This window comes from Sceloporus undulatus, chromosome 9 (assembly GCF_019175285.1).
Source record: "Sceloporus undulatus isolate JIND9_A2432 ecotype Alabama chromosome 9, SceUnd_v1.1, whole genome shotgun sequence".
In the NCBI taxonomy this organism is placed as follows: Eukaryota; Metazoa; Chordata; class Lepidosauria; order Squamata; family Phrynosomatidae; genus Sceloporus; species Sceloporus undulatus.
This window is the reverse complement of record NC_056530.1, coordinates 10,260,991-10,269,877: the sequence shown is the minus strand read 5'-3', so window position 1 is coordinate 10,269,877 and position 8,887 is coordinate 10,260,991.

Below are 8,887 nucleotides of genomic sequence, written 5' to 3'. Positions count from 1 at the left end.
GCATGATAGGTTTGCCTTAGCATCACCATGAGAGAGGTGCAGAGAGAGAGTTGGCCATGCCCTGCCTCTGAGGCTGAGAGAGTATGACCCTCACAAAAGAGAAGAAAAGGTGGGGTGGGGTGTAATGGCAGAAATTCTGCCATGGATAAAACCTAGTATCCAAAGGGATTCCCAAGGGTCATCCAACCCCCTTCAGCCACAAATACCTAGGAGTTGCATTTGAAGCTGAGAGCATATGACTTGCCTAAGGTCTCCCAGTGAATTTCTATGGCGAAGTGGGAGGCTAGAGTGCTAATCCCAGCTCAGAGTGGAATCTTCTCCTTGGAGGTCTTTAAACAGCGGCTGGATGGCCATCTGTTGGGTATGCTTTGATTGAGAGTTCCTGCATGGCAGAATGGGGTTGGACTAGATGGCCCTTGTGGTCTCTTCCAACTCTATGAGTCTATGAATCCTAGACGTTTTCATTGTCGGAATCAAGTCTTCTGGCTCCCTGGGCCCTTTTCTCTGAAACACTGTGGAAATGTCTCTGGAGTTGTGCCTTTATGCATGACTTGGCATTAAGGAATGGACCCAAATGGAAACACATGCTGAGATATGGACGTGATTCTGAACTACTAAGCAAGCAGTTGGGTGGCACCACCAACTGCAATTGGCATTCTTCATCATGACTCCTCTCAGGTCTTACATGGTCAGTGGAAGGTTTTGTCAAGTATTAAAGTTGAGGAATATGCCATTTATGGAGGCAGATTCAGAGAATGAGGAGGCATCCACAACGAACACTCAGCTTCTTCAGGCAATAGAGTCTGACTGCCTTCACTGTAGTTAGAGCCAAAGTGACTCATTTGCTCCGACGCTCAAAGGTGGCCTCAGGCTGTAGTCTCTCAAGATCCTCATCCGTGAGTCTTCCACCCAATGATTACTTTTGCTATTCATTAGAAAGGAGGCTGAGTCTGCAATTATTTCAATATGGCAACTTCACTGGGATGGGCTTTTGGGGAGAATGAACTTGAGGGGGGAAACCATCAAAACATATCTCTTGTAGGCTCTTAAATGAAGGATTAGAAGTCACTCATATAAGTGAAGTGTAGCCCTACAGATACTTATCTACTGCAATTACTAGTATTCCTCACTATTGGTTGTACTAACTAGGGTTGATGGGAGTTGCACTCCAACATCATCAGTGGAAGTTGAAAACTGTGGCTACATCTATTTGATGTTCTTGAAGACTATTTCCAAAGGCAAAAAAACTTGGGCTTCTCTGATTTGCACTAGATCAAAAGGAGACATTGCAGCAGCCAGCAAAGTATCTTCCATTCCAGACACAAAACAGATCTGGAGTTTTATTCCTACCATCTGAAAACAATTCTTGAAAAGAGGAGACCATTGGCTTCATAGTGAATAAAACATATGGAGTCTGTCTGAGGAACCCATCAGAAGAGTCTCTCCAGGTTCATGAAAGAATGTGGAGCCGTTCCGATCGTTTCTATAATCTGCCGTTTCCCACTTTCTATATTGCGCTGCCTTCTTTCTACCTCTCCCAAATTGTCTTCTCCACTCTTCTGTTCATATTCTCCTACCACTCCCACCATTCCTTCCACTCTCCTTCTCTCACCCCTTCTCCTATCATTTACCTCTTTACAACTTGCTTATACTTTCTACCCACCGACTCTACCTTCTCCTATTAGGGAGAATTTCTTGGCTGTAAGAGCTGTTTGATAGCAGAATAGCCTGCCTTGGAGAGCGGTGGACTTTCCTTATTTTAAACAGAGGTCGCATGGACCTCTTTCAGAAATGCTTTTGCTATGTATTCCTGTATGGCAGGAGTTGGGACTGGATGGCCGTTTTGGTCCCCTTCAGCTCTATGAGATTTATTACACTAACGAGAAAAACGGCAGTTAAATGAGAGTTACGTTAAATTCGAGTTTAAACAGAACTTGCAAATTTGGAAAGTTTATCACACTAATCGCTGCTAAAACGAAATAAAGCGAAATTAATCCACAGTTAAAGTGGAGGAAACCAGTAGGTGTGTTCCAAATTTTAAAAGCTGCTGGTTTCCTTTGCTTTAACTGCGCATTAATTTTGTGTTATTTCACATTAACCGTGACGTGTTGATAAATTTTGGGCATTTTGGGGTTATATTCGCTTTATATCGTGTTTAACTCCCGCTTTCCCATGGGTTCTCGCATGTGTGATAAACTCCTATGAAAACAAGGACGAGAGAGAGTCCAGACACTCTAAGCTCCCCATGTTCCATACAATTTAAAATGGATTTCTGAATGCATGCTAACTCTAATAACATTTTATTGTCTTTCACCTCAAGGGCCTACTTTACAGGTTCTTACAAGCAGAAATAGTACATCATTTACAGAGGGAGAGAGGGCATGTTCAGACAGTTTCAGGTGGGAATGCGTTGGCGCAACAGCCTTTCAAATCTATGCAAGGATTTTCAAACCCAGACTCTTTCAGAAGTCCTCCTTATCTTCTTCCGAACCCCTCTGAGACCTTGGTAAGTAAGGAAATATAACCAATGTCACTTTGATTTGATGGACATGATCTCCTTCCTTCCTTCCTTCCTTCCTTCCTTCCTTCCTTCCTTCCTTCCTTCTTCCCTCCCTCCCTCCCTCCCTCCCTTAGAAATGCTTCTAAAATGTGTTCCATTTTCTTCAAACGCTTACGAAACCTTGCCATCCATGATCTTGCTGGAACAATGAGTTCAGGATCATCCTTTTTGTAGAGCAAGTGGGTAGACAAGGAAAAGCGTTTGGCTGAAGCATGGATTGGGGAACATGTGGGTCTTGAGAGTTTTTTGCTCTCCATAACTCATCACCTCCATGCAGCCTAGCCAATAGAGAGGCATAATGGGAGCCCTAGTTCTTCAGTATCCATATGTGTGTGTGAGTGTGGCTATGCACATGTCACATTGCTATTGAGAACAACTGCTCTCGATGTCCCATGTTTTTCCTTGCTCATGGGATGCAATGGGGTCTGGAATGGGTCCTCCGCAGGTACGAAGAGCAGACTGTAATTCCAAGCTATCAGGGAACAAACGGGAGGTTTCAAATGAGGAAAGCCAGCGGAGCTTGGCATGCAAGGAATGCTATGCTGTCTAAAGTCCCACCTGCTCTAAGCAGCCAAGAGGGAGGGAAGAGGGTGCCAAAATGTTCCAACACAGGCAAGTCAAATAAAGGGGCTCAAGGAAGCATCTAATGTCTAATTAACAATTTGTAAGCTGCTCTAATAGCCTTTTGGCTAAAGAGCGGGGAATAAATAATGAAATATTATTATCATATTATATTATCTGCCTCTGACGGAAGAATGGAGGGAGGTGGTGGACCAATGGCACCTCCCACTAGTGGCATCATATGGGGGGTGTGATGGTGTGGACTGCACCGGGTGACACCCCGGAGAGGGGAGTGTCACTTGGTGGGATAGTATACCCCATGAGTAGCAAGCAGCTGTCTTTTGGGTCCTGCGCAGCTATTGCCATGCAGGGCTTGGAAGGCCAGAGGGGAGGTGGCTGCCTTCTGGGTAACATACAGCAATGGCCACATGGGACTCACAAGGCAGGAGGGCTCTTGAGAGGGCTGTGCGCCCTGTCCACCTCAGTGCTGCAGCACCATTCTACACATTGTGGCTATGAGGTTTAAGGGAGTGTCCTTTTGGTCCTGCCCCATAAGCCCCACCCTAGAAGTCCAGCCTCCATGCTCCGAGTGACATCCCGGGCAGAGATGTCACTGCCTCCCACAACCTCCCTGCCCTCCTCCATCTCCAGGTGCTTCCCTCCTGTGGTGAGAGAGGGAAACGTCTTTGATTCGTTCCCAGTAGATTCATTCCTCTGCGGCTCTGAGGATGCCGATGTTTGTATTGCTGTATTGGCAAACACTCCCAGCACTGGGCATACTTGCCATCCTCTCGTTCTTCTGCAAATAACACCTGCTAGTACTCAATTCAGAACTAATTTGGATCTGACAGTTCATCTTGTGCACATTGCCTCAGAGATTCAGGGTCACTGAATTCAGTGGGATTTGGAATTGATTCCCTTTAATCTAGAAGCGGACAAAGTGTGGCATTTGGGCTGCATGCAACCCAAAGGATATTTTTGTGGCCCCCAGCGATCACAAAGTTCATATTCATCCCCACCAACCCCCTGGTTTTTGTCCAAAATGCCTCCAAATCCTCCCTAGAGAGTGCAGGACATTTTTACCACATTTTTGCCTGGTGAATCATTTTAGGAGAGGAGATGTCCTTTTTCAAAAACTAACCGAAAACAATAGGGAGTAAATAGGAAGTGATGGCTACTGGGACTGACTATCATGTTGTTAAAATAAGTCTCTGCTGTGTTTGCAATTTAACCATCTCTTGGGCTAAAATACGTGAACACTCCCCCACACTAAAGGATTGACATTTGGAATATATATATATATATATATATATATATATATATATATATATATAATTTCTTTGTTGGCAAAGAGAGGGGTGGGATGTGATTTACAAGATCCCCTGGGAGGTCATAATGCAACCCACTAGCTTCTTACAGTTGCCCATCCCTGTTTAGCCCCAGCTTTCTGCCTTCTCTTTTCAGACTCTTCTTCATCATTTCAAGTTGGTCTGTTGTATCTCGGACTGCTTCAGTGAACAAGGATGGCATCGCCCCTCTGAATGACTGTCTGAAGTCAGTAATGAATTGGATGAGGGAAAATAGACTTAAATTGAATCCCAACAAAACAGAGGTACTTGCTATAGGCAATCCTAATCCGGGTATAATGATAAACTCTCCAGTTCTGGACAGGGTCACACTTCCCCTAAAGGACTGTGTTCGCAGCTTGGGGTGCTCCTGGACTCATCGCTTCACCTTTCATCTCAGGTGGATGCGACAGCCAGGAGTGCCCCTTATCAGCTTTGGTAGATTCGTCAGCTGCGAACCTCCTGGAACAGGAAAACCTAGAAACGGTTGTACATTCCCTGCTAACCTCTCGTCTCGATTTCTGCAATGCACTTTACTTGGGGCAAGCCTCATGCCACATTCAGAAGCTGCAACTGGTGCAAAACACGGCAGCCAGATTGGTGACAGGGAGATCGAAATTTATTTCTAAGGCTCTAGACAGATGGGTCCTTTGCGGCGTCATGGTGACATGCTAGGGTTGCCTCGGGCTGGTGCTTTCACACACCCCACAATCCTAGCACGTCGCCATGACGCCATAGCTGTGTGGCACCGTCCAGATGGCGTGCACAGCTATGATGTCACTGTTTCATACCATCGAGATGGACCTGCGCAGCAGTGACATGCTCGCACCACCACCAGCAGTTTGGGGTGGCGCTAAAAGGAGCCGCTTTTCAGCAGTCCTTTGTTTTCCATGTCGCCGCGCTGCACAATTTGGTTGCTGCAGCGCAGCGACATGGAAAAGAGAGGTGGCTCCCAGCCGCATCTTTCTGGCAGTCTGTACCCCACCTATTAGACCTATATTGAAATGTTTTCATTTGCTGCCCATTAGCTTCCGGGCACAGTATAAAGTGTTGGTTATTACCTATAAAGCCCCACACGGCTTGGGTCCAGCTTACCTAAGAGAATGCCGCCTCCCATACAATCCTTCCCACATTCTCAGGTCCTCTGAGAAGAATCTATTGCTGTCAGAGAGAACTAGACTAGTAACCACTTCCCAGAGGACCTTTTTTTGCTGCCACTCCTACAATCTGGAATGATCTGCTGGGTGAGATCTGCCAAGTAACATCTTTGGACGCCTTTAAGAAGGCCATAAAAACGGATCTCTTCCAGTGGGCCTTCCAAAACTGATCTCTCCAAATGTCACTCTCCACTTGCCTAATGGTTCCCACTGGATTGACTTGACCTTAACTGATTTTACTGTCCATTATTTGGGAATAGCTTTTAATGTCATTTTAGGGTGGGAGGGAGTTTTGGAATCTAGAATTTAATATGCTTTTAGCTATTGTTCTTGTGTTTTGATTTTATTGCTTTTTATATGTTGTTACCTGCCTCAATGCAATACAGGGAGCGGCGGGATATAAATAAATACTACTACTACTACTATTATTATTATTATTATTATTATTACAAGATGCACCATTCCAACTTGGTGCATTATATCAGAGGAATGGGTTAGTAGTCTGGGCTGCTTAAGCTTCTGTGACTGGTGATCTGGTTTCACTGGAGCAGCAGCATCATGGAGCTTTAGCACTGTCCCTGGAGTGATCAGGGCACACAGCTCCCAGCATCCCCATTGCTCATTCAGCCAACTTTCCTTGCTCTAACATGCTCATGGACCTGGTTGGCACAATAGAAGTGGGAGGAGATGTTGCTTGTGTTTGTGGGGTCTAAGGTGCCTCTGGGTCACCTTTGTACTGCTCACCTCACTAAAATAAAGAGGCAACCAACACTGATCAGATCTCCAGCCATTGACCAACCTGATGTATGGATTTAAGACTAACAATTCCATGGACACAAATGTTGGTCCATCATACAAGCCCCCGCAATGGGCTACTGTACAGCTTTTGTAACAACTAGGTCTGGCTGCATTTTACCACTGAGAGCTTTTTGTCTTCTATATGGCTTTGCTTCTCTTATCCCCTTGCTTTAACTCATATTAAGTCTCTCTGGACTGGCTTTGCTCCAAATCAATGGTCCTTAAACCATGGACCCTTTTCATTCAATTCAAGTCAGTTTTTATTTGCACTGAACCATTGGCCGTTGCAGCTCTGGGCTGGAATCCCACATGACCTGTTACGTTATATAACTTTGTGTATATCCAGCTACCTAGCAGGAAGGCTGTTTACTTTTGTACGTTTTTAATGGTTTTATATTTGCAGCTGAGTATGTTTTTAATTATTTTAATATATGTCTTTCTGCCAAGAGATTTTGCAGAAGGCCTATTGTGCTTTCATGACCATTTGACATTCAGCAGTTGAACTTTCTGTTATGATGGATAGATTAAGTAAGAACCCAGCAATCTCTACACTGTTCTCCAAGGGTTCTGTTCAGGAGTATGGCCCGGTACACCAATGAACCCTGGCTTCATCTCACAAGTCTATATTGGCACTAAACCCATGATAGGCAGAATACGTGATGCAGATCCTGACTCTGTCTAAAGGCATAGTTACAGGTTGGGAAAAATAAGTGCAGTCCTCTTCCCTGCCAAATAATAATTCTGCCTCTCAAAATCATTATTCTTTCCCATCATCCCCAAATGCCTTGCACTGTGGTGGCTTAAAACTTTAACCAACCGAGCCTTTAGTGACGGAATTAGGAATTGATAGGAAAAAAAGGGGGGAGAGACGTAAATGTAGCAAGGGAATGAGAATGCAGCAAGTAGAAGAGCTTTATGTGCTGGTGATTTTCAATGTCTCACTTTGCAGTGAGGAAGGAAGGAACACTCTCCATTGGGGATGCTTTGACTGAGAGTTCCTGCATGGCAAAATGGGGTTGGACTGGATCAGGGCCCTTGCGGTCTCTTCCAATTCTGTGATTCTAGGAGTCTATGATTTGGGCAGATTAGTATGTAGCGTATTGATTTTCTCATGCCCCATCCTCCAGTTCATTTGTTGTATTTGTTTGAATTAATCTTTTTAGTATGATTTACACACACACACACACACGAGATTTAATTGTTATTTTTAAGGGGGGAGGATAGAACTTGAAACTATTGCATATTGTTATTTTATTATGTTTTGACTGTTTTACTGTAAGTCGCCCCGGTCCTCATTGGACTAGGTGGGATATGAATAAAAGATGATGATGATGATGATGATGATGATGATGATTATTATTATTATTAGAAATTTTTATTGATTAGCCCTTAGGTAGGCCATTTCAAAATAACACAAAATGACAGTAAAACAAGTAAAACACACTATAAGATCCTTTGGAAATTCTATAGCAATTAGAAAAGAGCTAAAATGTAATAACATAGAATCTGAAATGGATTCGTTGCTCCACCTAACATCTCAGGTGGATGCGACGGTCAGAGGCGCCTGTTATCAGCTTCGGTTGATACGCCAGCTGCGACCCTACCTGGACCGGGGGGACCTTGAAAAGGTGGTACATGCTCTGGTAACCTCTCGGTTGGATTTCTGCAATGCGCTCTACATGGGGCAACCCTTGTACCAAACCCAGAAGCTACAATTGGTTCAGAATATGGCAGCAAGGCTGGTCACTGGATGTTCCAAGACCAGCCATATAACAGCTATCTTAAAAGATCTACACTGGCTGCCTATTTGCTTCCGGGCACAATACAAGGTGTTGGTTATAACCTATAAAGCCCTAAATGGCTTGGGCCCAGTGTACTTGGAGGACCGCCTCTCCCCATATAATCCGCCCCGCACTCTCAGATTGGGCGAGAAACATCTACTCGAAGTTCCTAATTGTAGATATATGTAATCTCAGAGGGCTTTCTCGATCTCAGCCCCACAGCTTTGGAACTCTTTGCCCAATGAGCTCTGTATAGTCTTGGTCTGTTCATGTTGGTTTCTTGTTTGTAGGGAGGGTGGGTTTGCACTTTTTTGAAATATTATTGTAACCATTGTTTTGTGGAATTTTAATGTTGGAAACCGCTGTGATCTGTATTGGAATAGAAATATACAAATTATTATTATTATTATTATTATTATTATTATATAGAGTACCATATGGATGTCATATAAATGTACAATAATATAAGTACATTAGAAGTACAGCACCTAAAAATGAGACGTAGTTATAAAACTGATCATAATAATCTATACCACAGATTCAAGATACAACCATTGGGGAATATTTGGACATTGCCCACAAGGAGGGAGTGAATATCTCCTTCTGAAACATCCAGAAAAAGGCATAATAATAATAATAATAATAATAATAATAATAATAATAATAATAATAATAATAATAATA